The sequence below is a fragment of the Pituophis catenifer genome, unplaced genomic scaffold (assembly GCF_029215685.1).
Source record: "Pituophis catenifer annectens isolate HBS135680 unplaced genomic scaffold, rPitCat1.0.hap2 SCAF_7, whole genome shotgun sequence".
Taxonomy (NCBI): domain Eukaryota; kingdom Metazoa; phylum Chordata; class Lepidosauria; order Squamata; family Colubridae; genus Pituophis; species Pituophis catenifer.
This window is the reverse complement of record NW_027256887.1, coordinates 53,499,215-53,517,686: the sequence shown is the minus strand read 5'-3', so window position 1 is coordinate 53,517,686 and position 18,472 is coordinate 53,499,215. Positions and strand designations below refer to the sequence as shown.

Sequence of the window (18,472 nt, the reverse complement as noted above, 5' to 3'; positions counted from 1 at the left end):
CTTTCAGGCAGATCCTTCAAGCTGAGGGAGAATCCATCAACCACTACATGGCCTCCCTCAGGACTGCCGCCTTGAACTGCAAATTTGCCGAACTAGAAGACTCCCTCCTGGAGCAGTTCGTTTGTGGCGTAAGAGACTTAAGAATACAACGCCACTTGCTAGAGAAAAAAGAAATTACCCTTGCAACGGCCATAGAGGAGGCTCAGGCATGCGAACTATCTAGCAAGTCCACCTTAGAAATTCGCAAATCACAAGCCGCCGCTCCTGTCACCAAATCCAACACTGTCCATTCGGAAGAGCTATCACTCTGAGGTGATTGAGGAAGAGGAGGATGACATTAGCCACCTCAAAACCACCAGGGGCAAAAGAAATACCTCAGACAAGGACTTTGCAGGGTCTCCCTGTCAGGGTTGCGGTGAAATGCATCCCAGAGCGGCTTGTTGTTTTAAAACCACCATCTGCTGCAGATGTGGAAAAAAGGGGCACTTGGCAAGAGTCTGCCGGGCTAATCTGCAAGGCGCGCAGCCAAACTCCTCAAGAAGACCATTCCAAAAAATACCCAAGCCAAGCGGTGACTGTTTTGCCATTTCAAAGAGCAACAACATTCCTGCAGTGTCTGCCCGCCAAGCCAGAGTTAGTCCCAACAAGAAAATTTACATGACGATCACCATAGAAAGAACCCCCTGCCAAATGGAGGTCGACACGGGGTCATCCAAATCCCTGATCTCCTGGCACACTCTGAAGAAAGTTGCGCCAAAAATCCAAAAACGCGCCCTTCAACCATGCCAAGTACGCCTCAGAGACTATCAGGGGAATGACATTCCTGTCATGGGTGGCACCAAGCTCCTGGTGGAGCACCAGACCTTCACTGGCAAGCTTTCCCTGATCATCGTACAAGACCCACTGCCCAACCTGCTGGGGCTCGACTGGTTTGGTGCCCTGGGACTTGGCATAACTGGCATCCATTCAACAAGCCCAGATAACTTTGAGGATCTATGGCCGAATTCGCAGACGTCTTCAATGACGAATTAGGTAAATATAAGGGATCTCCCATCTTCCTCAATTTAGACCCCAAAATAGCCCCCATCAGGCTAAAACCCAGGAGAGTGCCTTTTGCACTCAAATCTCTGGTAGAAAAAGAGTTAGACAAACTCATAGCACAGGGCATACTAGAACCCACTGACCACACCCCCTGGGAGACCCCCATAGTCCTACCCATCAAGCCAGATGGGTCTATCCGCATCTGCGCGGACTACAAAAATACAGTAAATAAGGCGTTCCAAGCCAACCCGTAACACTTGTTGCACTCATTGGGCAAGGGCTCCATTTTTGCCAAACTGGACATGGCGCAAGCGTATCAGCAGCTCCCTGTGGATTCTGCCATGGCTGCAGCCCAGACCATTGTCACACACCGGGGGGCATTCAAATGCCGTTGCCTCCAGTTTGGCATTAGTGTGGCTCCAGGCATATTCCAGGGCCTTATGGAGTGACTCCTGCAGGGGCTGCCAGGGGTCGTTCCATATTTTGATGACATCATCATCTCTGCCTTTAGCCAGTCAGAACTAAAAGGCAAGCTGAGGACAGTCCTGCGCTATTTCCAAATGGCTGGACTTAAGCTCAAAAGGGTAAGTGTAGAATTGGGGTGCCCCAGGTAGAATTCTTAGGGTATTTGATAGATGCCTCCGGCATACATCCCACACCTTCAAAAGTCGCTGCCATTAAAAGGGCCCCCACCCCTGCCAACAAAACCGACTTACAAGCCTTCCTTGGCCTTTTGAATTTTTACAGCTCCTTTTTGCCCCACAAGGCCACTATTGCCGAACCCCTACACCCTCTTTTAGATAAAAAAAAACTCCCTGGTCACTAATCCATGTGGACTTTGCCGAACCTTTCCATGGGCAGACCTTGCCTACTCAAAGTGGGTGGAGATAATCGCCATGGCATCAACCACCTCGGCTGCCCTAATCAGGGCCTTACAAAGCCTCTTTGCCACCCATGGGCTGCCCGATGTCATCGTTTCAGACAACGGCCTGCAACTGGCATCCGCTGCCTTCCAAGTCTACCTGGCAGGCCACGGGATATGCCATGCCAGGGTGGCATCATTTTGTCCTGCCAGCAATGGCTTGGCAGAGAGGGCCGTGAGGTCAGCCAAAGAGACTCTTTCACGTTTCACCCACGGGGACTGGCAGGAGAAAGTGGCCCACTACCTGTTGGCACAGCACGTAACTCCATGCCCTTCTACCAACAGGAGCCCCGCAGAACTTTTAATGGGCCGACGTCTCCGCACTGACCTCGACCACCTGCACCCAGCCTACTCTCCAGAGAAGCCCCCAGACTCAACCGGTCGCCACCGCAGTTTCAATGTGGGCGACTCTGTTTATGCCCAAAACTTTGGGGGCGAACCCAAATGGCTACCAGGAACCGTTGAGCAAAACACTGGCTCCTACTCCTACCAAATCCGGCTACCTGATGGCAGGCTCTGGCACCGCCATCTGAACCAAATCAGAGCCCACTTAACACTCCATCCAGATAACTCAGCCGGCCTGGATGAGCCCGCAACAGTTCCAACCCCTAACTATACACCAGCAGTCCCTAGCTCAAATGCGCCCCCAGAGTCCGACTTACTTGAAGAACCAGGCCTGCAACTCGATGATGAGGCCGACTCCAGTGTTCCAGAAGAGTTGCCGGGAGTTCTGCCGGTGACACAGGCACCGCCTACCTCTCAAGCAGCCGCCCCTGAACTGCGTAGATCTAGTCGGATGCGCAGGTGCCCTGCATACCTGGCTGACTACGCCTGCTCCATCCAGGGGGGAAGGGGTGTTAAGTCCTCGACTTACGACGGGTGTCCCTGATTGGCTAAGACGCATGGACTTGCCGGTGGGAGAATGTTGCCTTTCTATTGGTTGCTTAGTTTGACAGCTACAGTATAAATAGCTGTCAAACTCCTTGTTCTCTGTTCTGTTTCTCTCAAGCCTCTACAGCTGTTGTTAGCAATAAAGAGTTCCTGTTTGACTTTAATCTAGTCTCGCCTCAGTTAATGGACCCCGGGTCGCCCTATAGAGCAATTGCCATCAGTTTTGTTGGGTGTGAATTCAAACATAGATGGCCATATCCTCTTTTGAGTTACACACAAACTTTTATACATATCTTATTTATATTGCAACCTAATTTTTAAAGGTTTTTCATGAGCCATGATGGAAAATTCAAATACAGAGTAGTCACATCTGGTTAGGCAACTTTCCTTACTTGTGAAAAAGTTTTCAGGAAAAAATTACAGCAGAAGCTTCTTAGGCAGCATAAGTCTCACAGACAACATCCTGTCTTCCAAGACTTTCTTGGGGTCTTGGAAAAGTGTTTATCTCATACTCTTTGATCAACTTATGTTGGTGGTCACACAGCCATATCAGGTGGGTCTTAAGGAATGTGGAAATGTCTTGGTAGGCAAGGCAGCCCCATAGATTTTGTTTCCAATGCCACTGAACCATTTTTTTAAAAAAGCTTTGCCAAATTCTATAATCCTTGCTCTTTTAACACTTAAATTGTACCACTGATTGAAGAATATGTTTATCTTCTTATTAGGAAACTATATTCAAGAATTGTAGATATAGAAATATATGTATGCTTGTAGTTATAGTTCAATGAGTTTAAGGCTCACCTGGTTGGGAAATTGTGCTGGATTGACTTAGTGGGCATATGGCACATTATGCATATGTTGCCAAGGAATATTAACTGCACCCCAGCATTAAATGTTATGTATGGCAACGTTGTTCAATCTGTTGCCTTACAGATATCGTGGACAAAAATTCTGATCACTACCAAGGTGATTGAATATGTTGCTTTGGGATGATATCTGCAATCTAATATCATGGTAACAGAAGAACAGCTCTGTGCTAAATAGTGTGTGAAACTAAGAAATAGTATGTGAAATTAGGAATTGTTGATTTGTTGCAGGAAATGAGAGACTCTAGGATATCAAGATACCAAGATGTATTCAAGCCCTACAGTACCATAATTGGATTTCTTCCCTATTCCCTTAACTTGGAATTGCTACATAATACATACAAGAATCAGAATGCTGAATTATACATGAAGTTTCTTTCTGGGTGTCTCAAAAGTGTTGAAATGCCATTGCATGTCTATGCATTTATGTGCAGACACACGCCTGTCTTGAAAAGCTGTCTGAAAAAAAAAAAAGGTGGTGGAGGGGAAGGAATACTATTTTTCCTTCAGTGCTGTTTAGGACACAATTTGAAACTATGTTCAGCTATTATTAGTAGAATAAACAAATGAGAACTTTAACATGAAAATAAGTGATATTGTCAGTTCTCTCTTTGATTTTCTTGAGCCAAAGAACATTTAATTGAATATTTGGTTAGCTGAATCTCTCCAACTCCCATACAAATGCATAGCAAAGTGTATCTGTGTGTAGACAATCCTAGCCAAGCGTGTGGGTGTAAATAAATAAATTTGTCCTTTGGACTTCAAGAAAGATATGAAAAAAGTGGACTTGGATCTTATGAAATTCTAGAGCCACAATTTGACCATTGTATATAATAGAAAATTAATTATTTTTTATCAGCTCTTTACATACGAAGGGAGAAGGAACATTAAAAAATTATTATATTATATTATATTATATTATATTATATTATATTATATTATATTATATTATATTATATTATATTACTATATAATATATGTTTTGCTTTCAAGGAACCCAATGTAGTGTTTCCATTTTATCGTTCTTACCACTGTGTATGATCACTGTGTATGTTAGATCAATGAAGTGGTAAGTAGGGCTGTACAAATTTTCTAAGGGGTTCTTCTTTTTATTGCAGAACTGCCTGCCTTTGAAGTAATGACATGAAACACAGGAGCACTTTGCCTCTATTCAGTGATGCAGCCACAGAATCGGACCCAAAACAAATTTTTCCTTAAGAAATTCAGAACTGAAAAAACAACTCGTCCATTTCCAAAATAGAATTGCCAGATTTAGGGCAGAATTATACGGAAGCAATTTATGCAAGCCATAATAATTATGTTTAGAGTGGGGCATCCTACTATCCTTCAGTTTGAGGCTTTTAACTGAATGTTTTTCAAGACCAGTCTGAAAAAAATAATTATTAAATTTCATCTTTGTCCATGTACATGCATGTACTAGAGCACTGCAGTTTCTTTATGTTGTTAAAATAGGATGCTTTTATTATTGTGGATGGAGGTCAGACATTGATTCCAATTTAAAATGAAAGGGAATGTAAATGTATTCATTTGCCACATTTGATAATTTGTACTGAGATAATTACCAGGAGAAAATGCCTGATCTCATTGCCGTGTATGTTTGAATTTTTTCTAGATGATTGAGTGACTGAAGAAGTCCTTTGATGTTTCTAACTTGTCTATTGAGCATTTCAAATATATGCAAAGTGATAGGCTTTTGTAAAGATCTGCTTTTAAATATTGTACGGTTATTAGGCACAATGCACTACAAGATGTAAGAGCATTGTTTCACTTTTTTTATATTTTTGAAGATACATTTGAATCAAATATGTTAGTGTAAAAAGTGTTGTTTAGCAGCCCATCACACACATAAAAAATTATAGCAATTGGGAAAAGATAATTTGCGGACAACTTTGTATATTGCCATGTTTGAGGTGGGGTTATATTATGTTACAAATATGTATATGTATATATGTATTTATGTTTTTTTTTCTTTTTATGACCCTATAAACCCTTTTATTGGGTGGTCTGGATCATTCCTAGTTGTTCCTGTTTAAAATACAATGCCAAAGAATCAGCTTTGGTGGCAAAATCAGCTGTTTGTCAGCAGGAGAAAAAGATTGCCCCATGGCTCAGCATGCCATTTTTGGAAAACCTTTTATGTTTCTAAGTCTGTTATTTGATAATATGAATTAGCATTGTGGTGAGATGTGCTAAGAAACTAGAATAAAAATGTTCTGTCTATGCAAAAGTGTAGTTTATGACAATAACTTTTTCTAAATATTCAAATTTAAAACATTACTAAAAATTATCCTAGCATAGAATTATCATTTACTCATTCAACATGATCTTTTGTTCCAAAGATATTGGATATTGGATGTGGCCTACATTAGAGAATAAAATCCCAGTTTCATATGACATGAAAGTATCTGTTTTCAGCATAAGATTTTACTGGTGTGCTGATTCAGTGTTTTTCATACATTACATGTGTGCAAACACACAAACATATGCTAATTAGTCACTAGGACAAAACAATTCAAAATATTTATAATTGCAATGTTGGGCCAATCGAAGGACTAGTATTTCTGTGATGGCTTTAGTAAATCACTCCTCTATTTCCAAAGACAAGTCACTATAACTGGACATAGTTTTAGGAAATATATTTTTCAGCCTAAACCAAGCCATTTACAATTACACTGCAAAGTAAAGGCATTGCTCTTAGAGATAAAGGAATGATATAAACATGAAAAGCATTAATATGAGAGCATCTGAGCAGGAAAAGGTATAATTTTTAATGTATTTTCTGTCTCAGATTGTAATTTCTGGGATACTTCACCTTTCACAATAAGTGTATTAGAACTGGATTATGAATATGGTTTAGGAGTTGGCAGTGGTTGTATCGGCTGCAATTTAAGATAATAATCCTTATGGAAGAAACCTAATTTGAACAGAACTGACCTACAAAAATTCATTCATCTGGAAGGCAGCTTCTGTCATCATTGCCACTAAACTAATATTGTATCAGTTTTAATGAGGTCAGATTGTTGATGCAATCCAGAGGGCACTGCTGTTGTGCACACATTGTCTTGCTCAGAACTCAAGGAATTGAATACAGATAGGCAACCTCTTATGTGTAAAAGATTCTTCCACTATTTATTTACCATTTCACTCTGGGCCAGAACAACACTCTCTATTATTGTGTCTCCCTAGGACCTGGAGCCAAATAAATGGGGATTTATTAATAAGTATAATAATAACAAACAGTCCTCATTTTACCGACCTGGGAAGAATGGAAGGCTGAGTCAACCTTGAGCTGGTGAGAATCGAACTGCTGGCAGTTGGCTGAATTAATCTGCAATACTGAATTCTAACTACTGTGCCACCATGGCTTAGATGTTGGAAAACTCTTATGTCACTCCTTGCCCTTCTTTTATTAAACTATCTATATACAAACTCATGGGAAGCCTAACTGCTTGAGCTACTTAAATTAGCCAGAGATCATGATGTGCTGTTCTAAGCTTTTTTTTTTTAATCAAATGGGAGGTCAGTTCATACCCTCAGCCTTTGAGGTATTTCAAGGCAAAACAACACACAATTTTTATACAGCCTTTGTCTTTGAATATTTACATTATTTTAGGAAAACAAAATCCAAACAGGGAGAGAGGGGTTGTGCACTCCTCACGGTGCCCCAAACATTACTCAATGCCAGTGGTTGTCAATCTCAGCAACTTTAAGATACGTTGAACTTCATCAGTCAAAATTTCTCAAGGGAAGTTGATGTTCACACATCTTAAAGTTGCTCTGGTTGAGAAACTGTTCTATCTGTTAAAGTTGTATGTCTTTAGAAACCTGGTTTTGGCAAAATAGACTTCTGCATTCTTGAAGATTTTATTGTGCCCAGAATGTTTAACTCCATTAACATTATATGATCAACATCACTCTGGATAAGTCCTCTGGAAGGAATCCATGGGGTAGAGCTTCTCACTATCTTCTGTGGCATTTGTGGTCAAAGAAGTCATGAAACAGCAAATTTGGGAGATGGATAAAATAGTATTAGCAATGGCCAAAGCTGTGCAACTGGAAACTCTATCAAAACCCACTGTTCTGCCCTCTTACATTTTTGATGTCTTCATTCCAAGGCATTGCTATGTATTCTTAGTAGCCAGAGTAAATATTCTACCTGCTGCACTTATGCAAGTTTTTCAGATGCCTTCTCTTCAGAAGGACTATGTCCTTGTTTCTCAAAGTCTGTCAAGTCAATGCCACAGGTTTTATTATAGTGCTCTTTTTATAAGGATCACTGATATTGACACCACTTTTTAGTAAATTCTCAGGTGTACCTTAGTCATTTTATGTCATTTTCTTTTTATCAGATTCAAAGTCAGATTTACTTACAAGATGTGTACATTTGTTTCTGTTTTTATGCTCACCAAGAAAGTAATGGTGTCAGGTTGTTTCTTCCAGGCATTTCATAGAGCCATCTGATATTGCTTGAGGGCCCTTTTTTAGGTCTCTTGTACTGGAGAACCAGTTCAATTAATCTTTCATGAGTTCTTCTTCTGTTATGTTATAGTTTGTTGAAGCCCTGAAAAATTGTTCTGCATAAAAATCATGTAGACATTTGAACAAATATATCTTCATGTAAAAGAAAATTTAATATGGGCTATACATCGGCAGAGCACTTAAGTGCACCAAGACTTTCTCTTTTCAATTAAAATGTAGGTTTTTAATAAAGGTTTTGATTAAATACATACACAGTCAGGAATAGAAACATAAATATCTGTTTGGATTGCTGTGGAAGTAAATAATGAATAGCCGCTTAAATAGGTTCTGCCAAAATCTGTTAGCATCTGCCTAAAAATTTCCACAAAAAGGCATGTCTTAAAAGTTGTGATCAATTTATATATCTATGCTGTATATACACATACTGTATATACATACTTGGAAAAGTCAATGGAAAATATTTTACATATATCTATCTGTGTGTGTGTGTGTGTGTGTGTGTGTGTGTGTGTGTTACACACACACACACACACACACTATATATATGATATGCTTGCATATTAGGCTTGTATTAGGTACAAGCCCAGGTTTGAATCCCAGAAGGGTATGGCTAGCTGATGAGAGCTAAATAGCTTGAAATAGATCTATACTAGTCTCCTTTATTTCTTTGTCAGTAAATATAAATTTAACACATGACAAAATAGTTTGTCGTGAATGCAACTGCCTGAGGGCTTCTGGATTGGGGCTGAAAGGCGAAAAGGAAGAAGTATACTCCTTCCCATACTTGGGTAGACCAGGTTGCTTCGATAGAAAACCCATTTAATCTTCTCTGGTACAAGCTGACAAAGCGAGAAGAATCTGTGGCTTAGAGGTTAATACATCTGCTTAATATGGAAACAAGCCCAGGTTCGAATCCCAGAAGTGTATGGCTCAGGGGTGAAATGCTCCTGGTTCGGACTGGCTTGGGCGAGTAGGTAGCGATGGCTGCGGGCAGTTCGGAGAACCGGTAGCAAAAATCCCTGCCCCTGCCCCCATGCCCAGCTGAGCCTTGCAATCATCAGAGCCTTTTTTTCCTTTTAAATGGCTCTGACCAGCCAAGCTCTGACATCCCAGCTGAGTTGCCTGCTAATCAGGCAACTCAGCTTGGATCGCCAGAGCCATGTAAAAGAAAAAAAGTTTCTTTTTTTCTCCCCCGCTCCCAGCCTCCAGCTTGCTTACCTTAGCTGCTGATCGCATGATGATTGCAATCCATGTATCAGCAAGCAACTGAATCTCCCTGTCTGCAATCAAGCTCATCAGTGAGCAGCTCTTTCTGCCTGCCTGCCTGCCTTCCTGCCTAGACTTGTGGACTTCAACTCCCAGCAAAGCTGGCTGAGGAATTCTGGGAGTTGAAGTCCACAAGTCTTAAAGTTGCCAAGGTTGGAGACCCCTGTTCTATTGGGTAAGTTTTTTTCCCCTTTGGGAGCTTTAAAAAAAATAGTTAATTGGGGTTTTTTTTAGTTGTTCTTTTTTTAGACTTAGCCATTTAAAGTTTAGGAAGTTTTAAATTTAGCTGCTTTTATATAAAAATAAAAATAAAATAAAATAAAATATTTGTGCAGCTTTCTGAGATTTAGTGTGTTTCTGTAGTGTTTCAATCTAACTACACAAACACACAAAATCTCCAAAGCTGTATGTGGAATTTTGTATGTGTAAAGTGTGAAAGTTGGTTTTTTGGGCTTTTTGTGGCTGTGTGAGGTTCCTGCTTGTTGCAGGGGCCATTTTGGGTCTAGCACAGCTGCTTTTACATTGTGGGTGAGCCAGTTGTGTTGTGTTGTGTTTTGTAGGTTAAAAAAGGGCAAAGAAATGACATTGACTTGGCCACACCCACCAAGTCACCTTACCACCAAGCCCCGCCCACATTGTGTTGTGTTGTGTTGTATTGTGTTGTGTGTGTAAAGTGTGAAAGTTACTTTTGGGGCTTTTTGTGGCTGTGTGAGGTTCCTGCTTGTTGCGGGGCCATTTTGAGTCTAGCACAGCTGCTTTTACATTGTGGGTGAGCCAGTTGTGTTGTGTTGTGTTGTGTTGTGTTGTGTTGTGTTGTGTAGGTTAAAAAAGGGCAAAGAAGTGACATTGACTTGGCCATGCCCACCCAGTCACCTTACCACCAAGCCCCGCCCACTAATTAAGCCACGCTCACAGAACCGGTAGCAAAATTTTTTAGATTTCACCTCTGGTATGGCTAGCTGATGAGAACTAAATAGCTTGATCGTCTTCCATTGAGATCTGTTGGTCAAGTAACCTCTCTATGGCTGAAGAGAAAAGTTTTTAATCAGTGAGTGCTACCTGCTCTAACATATAGACACTAACCTCACAATTGATACAAAAACTAAGAGTGTCACAAAGAGCCATGGAGAGATAAATGCTCATCATTACAAGACAAGATAGAAAGACCTGCACATGAATTAGAGAACAAACAAAAGTGTTCTCTTTCATTTAACATCAAGACAGTAAAAGAATTGAAATGGAAATGGGCTGATCACATAGCAAGAAGAACTGATGGCAGGGGGACCAAGGCAGTCATCGAATGGATCCCACTTGATAGAAAGCGTCCAAGAAAGAGACCTAAAACAAGATGGATTGACGACATCAGCAAGTATTGCAGGCCCAATTGGACTTATATTGGTTAGATACAGGACTGTATTGGTTAGAAACATGCGGAAGAGGCCTTCATCCTGCAGTTTATAGACAATGGCTAAAATGATGAATGATTGTACATACATATTAGCAGTACTGTGTGGACTGGATTTTGAAATATATATGTGGGTATATTCGGGAAACACAGAGTTGGCTGATCTTTCATTTACAAGATAGTACAACCATTTTTACGTCATCCTTGTATAGAAAACTTGACTTTTTAAAATTTACAGATATGAATTTACTTATATGAAAAAGGAATATCTGCAGGTTAAAATATGTCAAGATGGCAGCCATGATAGTGAGATAAAAACTTCACCTGTTCTTAAATGTGTCCATTTTTTCACCATTTCCTGCACATCCCTTGATATTCATTTTTATTCAATAGCTGTTTGGCCACAATTATGTTATATAAATTAAAGTCTGTCTCTTTAATTCATATAACTTAGGGGTAACCAAGGATTGTTTTATTTTACTCTAAATGTGCTTCATTAATCTATTTTAAAAAGTCTACCTGATTTAAAACAGAAGCTGCACTTTAATGTTTCCAGCAAGAATGAATCAACTTGCTTATTCCAAGTACACAATGGTACATCAGGTCAAAAGCTTAATTAGCTTCTTTTTTATGTGGGTGACTCAGCAGCAAAAACCTGGTCCCCTTTAAAGAAAATAAGACTCTTTCTCAGTCAATCAGGGATGCACTTAACTTGCAAACATAACACACACAAATTCCCACTGAGCTGTAAACGTGCCCCTTTTATAATTTAAGCGGTTAAGCATAAGAAATGTTCTTTGCTTTTAGTTGATGTTGCTGCTTAGAGCAGGAACTTACAGTCCCAGAATGATTAATTAGGCACAAATGGAGGATGCAAAAACACACATTCACATAATTTATTTCAGAGCAGGAGAAATATTATTATCAATATTCCATTCAGCAGCAGCAAAGGAGATTGGGGACTGAGAAATGCATCTGAATAATGCCCCTTATTTAAGATTGAGTAGGCTTTGTCCTTGTGGGCATGAGAAAAGTGCAGCCATATTTTTTTATTTTTTCAGAAGGAGACTAGAAAGTGTTCTCAGGAAAGGCTGACATTGTCTCCTCCCTGTTGAGGCTGCCATTCAGCAATGCAAGCTGATATGCTGGTCCATTTTATTAAACAGCAAGGATTTTTCAACCCTAAATACAGCTTCTTGTACACACCTGCATAGCTAGGATATCTTAAACTCTGGTGAATGTTGACTCCAACATTTATTCTCATATTTCTTTCTTTTTCGCCTTATAAGACATTAAAATTTTCATAGATGGGATGTTCCTGAACTATTCATAGTTCTTATCCAATTGCAAAGTGGTTACAGTGTCTGTGTGTGTTTTATCTTTTTATGCAGTCATCTCTTCAGTAATATGAGGCTGCTGTGGATTATGCAATTCAGTGAAACTCCAAGAAGAGACATCATCAGAAACCCCATGGGACCTTTGCCGATTGTACCAGTAAACAACTAGGAGTCTGCATCATAATGACAAAACTGTAATAAAAAAATGAACAGTTATAGCTTCCAGAACTATAATAATGTAAGAATGAACACAGCATGAGCAGAAATTTAAAAGAACCATGAGAATAGAATAGAAAAGAGGAGAATAACAAACCTTATAAAAAAACCTGAAGAATATATTTCACCATATACTTATTAATTTTAGGAGATACATTTTCTCTTCTTCATATGAATATATGAACATACAGAACATACAGATCACTGGATTAGGTCAAAGGATTATCTGCTCAAGCATTATGTTCTCAGAGTGATCAACCAGACGTCTCCAGGAAATCCAGAAGAAAGCTGCAGGCAAATCAATCAATCAATCACTCAATCAGTCAGTCAGTCAGTCAGTCAGTCAGTCAGTCAGTCAGTCAGTCAGTCAGTCAGTCAAACTTATTATTTTGCTCCCCAGAAATTGACATTAAGGCATATTCTGGCTATTATCAAAAAAATATTTACTATTTCTTGTAGTAGAGCAGTTCCATACAATAATCCTATGTATCTTTCTCTTTATCCTACGTGATGCCACCTTTGTCTACAGCTATTATACATTTCAGTCCTTTAAAACATGGAAATTAGAAATATTTTGAAGGTGGATGGAGAGGGCTAAACAAAACACTTCCAGAAAAATGAACTAAGAATGATAAAAGGAGAGACTGCTGGGAGAGCTAGAAATGTATATGCAAATTATTGTAAACTGTTAAGGAGTAGAATTGAAATGAATCCAATAAATGTTAGTGTTCAATAAAATATGACAGGGAAAAATATGTCATAAATGTTGTGAGAATGATGAAAAATGGAAAGATTGCTGATGTAATGGGGTAACTGGAGAAACATTAACATTTGGATAAGGCTTGCTTGTTTAATACTGTATGTGTATGAAGGCTGCATCTGGTCCGACAGTTGTCACTTTTGTTCCCATACTGAAAAAGAAAAATACCAAAGACTGTTATGTATATAGTTTTGGTGGGAGATTTAAAAGACAATGGGTCCATTGTGATTGGTTAGCTTCCTGGCAGGCAAGGTATATAAAAGGAGCTGTGTTACTGTAACCTTTGCTGAAGTTCACACTACCTTGGTTCTGCCTCCTCAATTGCCCAACTTAACAAAGACTATGATAAATTAGTTTTTTTTAGTGTGTGTGATGTTTTGCAGAGCTCTCATTGAAAGCACAGGATCTTCAGATAGCTTCATAACACTAAAATAGATGCCCATTATTGAAAGGATACAAAAGGCAACAATGAACACAATTTGTAAAGTACAGTATGTTAGTCAGGATGTGTACAGATAGGTCTTGCTCTTCAGTAGGTCCTTTCTTGTGTGTTTGTTGATATAATGAAAGCACGTGATAAAGTGGTTGGGTTGAAGGGTTGAACTGTGGAACATTTTGTATGGAGCTGAAGGGTGGTTGCTGAACGGCATAAGAATGGTATAAAACTGAAGGAAAAATGCATTGTGTCTGATCCATCATTGAATGGGAATGAAGATAAAGATGAATTATATCTCCTTGTTGTTTTAATGTATTTATGGATAAATGTGTAAGGAATTCTTATGTTTATTCTAGATAGGTATGTTGACTGGACATATGACAAGGCCATGCTGTAGGCCAGGGCTCAGCAACCTGTGGCTCTGGAGCCGCATGTAGCTCTTTCACCCCTCTGCTGCGGCTCTCCCTCACTCAAAATATGCGTCACAACCGCCAATGTGTGACACCCACCGGCATGCGATTTATTGAGCTTTTCAACCCCCGGTAGGCCAACCATGGATAAATCCAAGAAAAGAAAAGTTTCATAAGAAAACAGAACATTTAATTCAACTACATATGCTACTTTTGTGGCCGCTCAATAAATAGTCAGGCACGGGATGGGTTTTATGGCTCCTAGTGTTTTCTTTTCTGTGGGAAACGGGTCCAAATGGCTCTTTGAGTGTTTAAGGTTGCAGATCCCTGCTGTAGGCTGACCCAATTCAAACCCAAATGATTTGCAGTCGTATGTTATATTCTGAGCCTCTCAAAGTCATGCATTAGAATGACCTTTCCTTTCCTTTCCTTTCCTTTCCCTTCCCTTCCCTTCCTTTCCCTTCCCTTCCCTTCCCTTCCTTTCCCTTCCCTTCCCATTCTATCCCATCCTTTCAGTTTCCTTGGTTTACTAATGCTTGCTCCCTTCCTATGGTATGCATGATATCGATCAATTCAACATGGAATAATGTGATGAGTTTGTTTGTATATATGTAGGTATTGCTGTGTATAAATTATGAGAAAACATACATGTGGTGTGGCATTTGGATGCATCACTTGCAGGTCACGTCCAACCCCAGTTTAGCAAAGGGGAAAAAAGTCCCGATACGTTAAATGACAACGACATGACAACTTGAGTTTGTCACTCCTGATCTACAGTGGATGACAAGAAGGGGGAAGACAAAATGTCTAATGATATCATGGGAATGTCAGCACTTAAAAAATGGCATCATTTGTCTTTAATGGTAGCATTTGTGTGGTGAAGTAAACACATGCATGTTGTAAATTTGGCATTGTTGTGGTTTGCTGCGGAGCCACGGGTCTTGTTGTTATTGCCCTATTTGGAAACATGCTGCCCCAACCTTGTTGCAGATTCTTGCTGAAGTTCGCAAATTGGTTTGATTGATTGTCTCTTTCACTATAATTTCATGCCATTTTTCTCTTGGAATTGAATTTGGTACTCCAGGGAACAGCCTTTATTTTATCCTCAAAACAACAAGCCTGACTTGGTTCTGGCATATTGACTGGATAAACTTATGCAATCCTTTTTAGTCTCAGTCCCATAACTTAACCATCACACCACACTGACTTTGTTCTCAATATAGCATTTGAAATTACACAGATAATGGACTTATTCACCTGCTCTGCCTTCTTACGGAGAAACTAAAACAACAACTTGTATGCACAATTAGGAGGTATCAAAAATTTCAGGAAAATGCCCCCCCCCAGTTTTTGAAAAACAAACCCAACAGACCCAATGAGAATAGAGAATATTCTTTGATTATAGTATTGTCTGTTAGAAGAAGCAGCAGCAAAGTTGTTGGCAATCGACTAGAACTTTCTGAAAAAAATCTTGTTTTCTAAACTTTATTTTTTTGCATATATTCCTTAGATTCTCAAGTCTACTGTTTACAATAGTTAATTGTACAGGCAAATAAATTGGAAGTCAACATTTTGAAGAAATTCACACATTATAAACATACAATGGGAAAGAAAATAATCTGAGATGGAATTTGTTTAAGATATGCCCTAAATTTAATGCCTAAACACATAATCTAAATTTTGAAATAATCAGAATAATATTAGTATTTGTAAACTGCAGCCCAATCTTAATCATGTATTTTCAGCCATCTGAAGCTCATCTTGAGGCTGTTTTCTGCTACAAAGAAAGATGAACCGTTAAGAGATTTATATCATTTAGGAAATTGAGATTTAAAATCCTGGCAGATGGCTGAATTGGATTATCTGGACAGTTAATTGATAACAGAAGCAATTAATGTATCTAGTTCAGCCTAGCAAGAAAACAAAGAAGAAAGCAAGAGAAAGTGAATGATTTTAAATATATTCATAATATGCTGTGGAGGAATTATCCTTTGGGTGTACTCTCCCATTGTTCTGCTTTTTAAAAAAAATTCTACTAATATTCAGGAACAAAAGTTGTTGTTTTATTAAAACAATAAAACTTAAAAGTAGTTGTGCTACTCAAAGAAAAAGAAAAAGACATATGTCACCAATCACTTTCCAATATTTCTGGCATTAAAGAGTTAATTGGGTAAAAGAATGAGGCAATAATCTCTGCCTTCTTGAGCTATGATTCCAGACAAAGAAGGAACTCAACTATTAGTACAAGCCTCTTTCAGCCTTTCTGAGTTTCTAGATTTGGCAATATATTAGAAATAGAAGTTTTGTCTGTGTCCTTCAATTAGGGAGACTGCAAATGTTATTGACAACATAATTAAATGGGTTAGGAAGGATGTTAACAATCACAGAAGCCTAGAATTAAAGAGCAGAAAGTAGCCATTTAGGCCATCAAACTCATGCTTAATGCAGGAATCAAGATTAAAAAAACAAAAAACAAACCCTGCAGATGTCTGTCTGGATATAAAGGGGAGGCTACAATCTCTCTAGGCAATTGATTCCATAGCCTTTGTGTTCCAAATGCTATGTAGTTGCTTCTATTATTCATTTGGAAATTGTCTTTGTGTAAATTTATTTTTATATATTTATTTATTGCATTTATATACCACTGATATCAGGTTCAACTCCCAGCAGTTTACAAGATGGCTGACAAAACAGAAATAAAATCAAGAACAAAAACAGCAAGCCCATTATTCTGTACCTTGCACTCTGGAACACGGGTAACAGGTCTTGACCTTCATCTGTATAACATCTTTTCTGATACTTGAAGAGTGCTGTCACATTCTCACAAAAAAGAGTGTTGCTCTAAATGCATTGAACAGGATCCTCACAGATAATCAGCTTTTCGTAGTTTTGTTTTCCAGTCACTAAGCAACAGTGATAATAGAGTGAGATAAGCCTGATGCCATATGGGAAAACTAATTTAGTAAGGCATTGCACAATGACAACGCAATGATGTTTTGGTTAAATGGCAGATGCCTCATTAGTAGTTATTTATTTAGTTCTTTTTGCTTTCGGATCCTGCTCTTTTCCCATTTTCTGAGCTTGCCTCTCAAACTCTGCAATAAACAGTACAAACTTGAATATCAGTCTGTAAAAAAAAAAAAAGTTATATTCCAAAACATTAAAATGTTCAGACGGTTTCAAGTTGATCTGAAACATCTCATCTAATGAAGACCTAATATGTCTAAAATGTTTTCCCCTTATTCTCCCTGTCCTAAATAACAATATTACCTTAACAAAATTATTTTTCTCAGATATCCACCATCATTTTTGGAAAACAGATTCTTGACATTGAGGATAATGCAAACTGGATTTGGCTAAATAGCCAAGAACGTTTCTGAAAAAGAAAATCAATTGTGCTGTCACTGTCTTTAAGGGAGAGTCTTATTTCCAAGAATAAGCAGTCGGACAATTTCCCACCCTTGCTAAAGCCTGGTGAAATTCCATCTCTTCATTTTTAAACCCTTAAACTCAGAGACAATAATTCAAGTGGTTATTTGTATGCAGTCCTGGATTTTGCATTATATCAGCCCAGATTTATTTATTTATTCATTCATTCAAATTCAATCTCATCTTTGTGACCTTTTTCAATTTTGTATAACATGTGTATAGAATTAGTATGATTGTTATGCAAATGTACACCCACGTTAAAATGGAACAGCAATTTGATACCTACAAGCCTTCCTGAATGGGGATTTTTATTTGTATGGATTATAAAGAATCTGGGTTTGAAATCTGAGCAGTTGCAAAGTACATCTGCTTGGCAGTAATTCTTACTATTCAATGTCAGAATTTTCAGGCATTTTCTACGGGCCAGGACTCTTAAAATTTTAAAAATTCCAGAAAATGTCAATATGCACAAAGGGTTTCCTATTTACCATATAGTTGAATTGTATTTTAGGTTCCAAAATATTGAAACCCACAGGGGAGATTACCAAAGCAATTATACTCAGAGAGATATCTGAAGTCTCTGATACACTCTTCCCCCAACCTGATGCCCTCCAGATGTTTTGGATCTCAGTTCCTATAAATTCCAATGGCATGGCCAAGATCTCTGCTGGCTGGAGTGTGGAGGTTGAAAACCAGCACATCTGGAGGGCAGAACTGCTATAAACATTGAACAGGTAGAGTGCTTTTCACATTGATCCAATTATAAACGTAACTGTGGGAAAATAATAAGATAGCAAAAGCTGCCCATCATGGAAGTCATTTAATCTTTTCCTCTTAATTATTTTTCCCCCTGGAGGGATTCATTATTTTTTAACATGTTGCTCATAAAATCAGATTACCATTATCTTTCTGACTAATGTTTAAACACCATGGTGTAAATATTGTTGTCTTACTGGTTAATTTGGTTATCTTTATGTGGAATCCATTCTCCAG

The 18,472-nt window shown here is 38.8% G+C and overlaps 1 long non-coding RNA gene across 1 annotated transcript in view; it reads right to left on the bottom strand.

Annotated features, from left to right (window-relative positions):
- The window catches only part of LOC139319719 (uncharacterized), a 175,423-nt gene extending 158,562 nt beyond the window's left edge, over positions 1 to 16,861 (bottom strand). Inside the window, exon 1 of the long non-coding RNA XR_011600646.1 lies at positions 16,788 to 16,861. This is a non-coding gene — a long non-coding RNA (uncharacterized lncRNA). The remainder of the gene's footprint in view (positions 1 to 16,787) is intronic.
- Between the last annotated feature and the right edge of the window lie 1,611 nt (positions 16,862 to 18,472).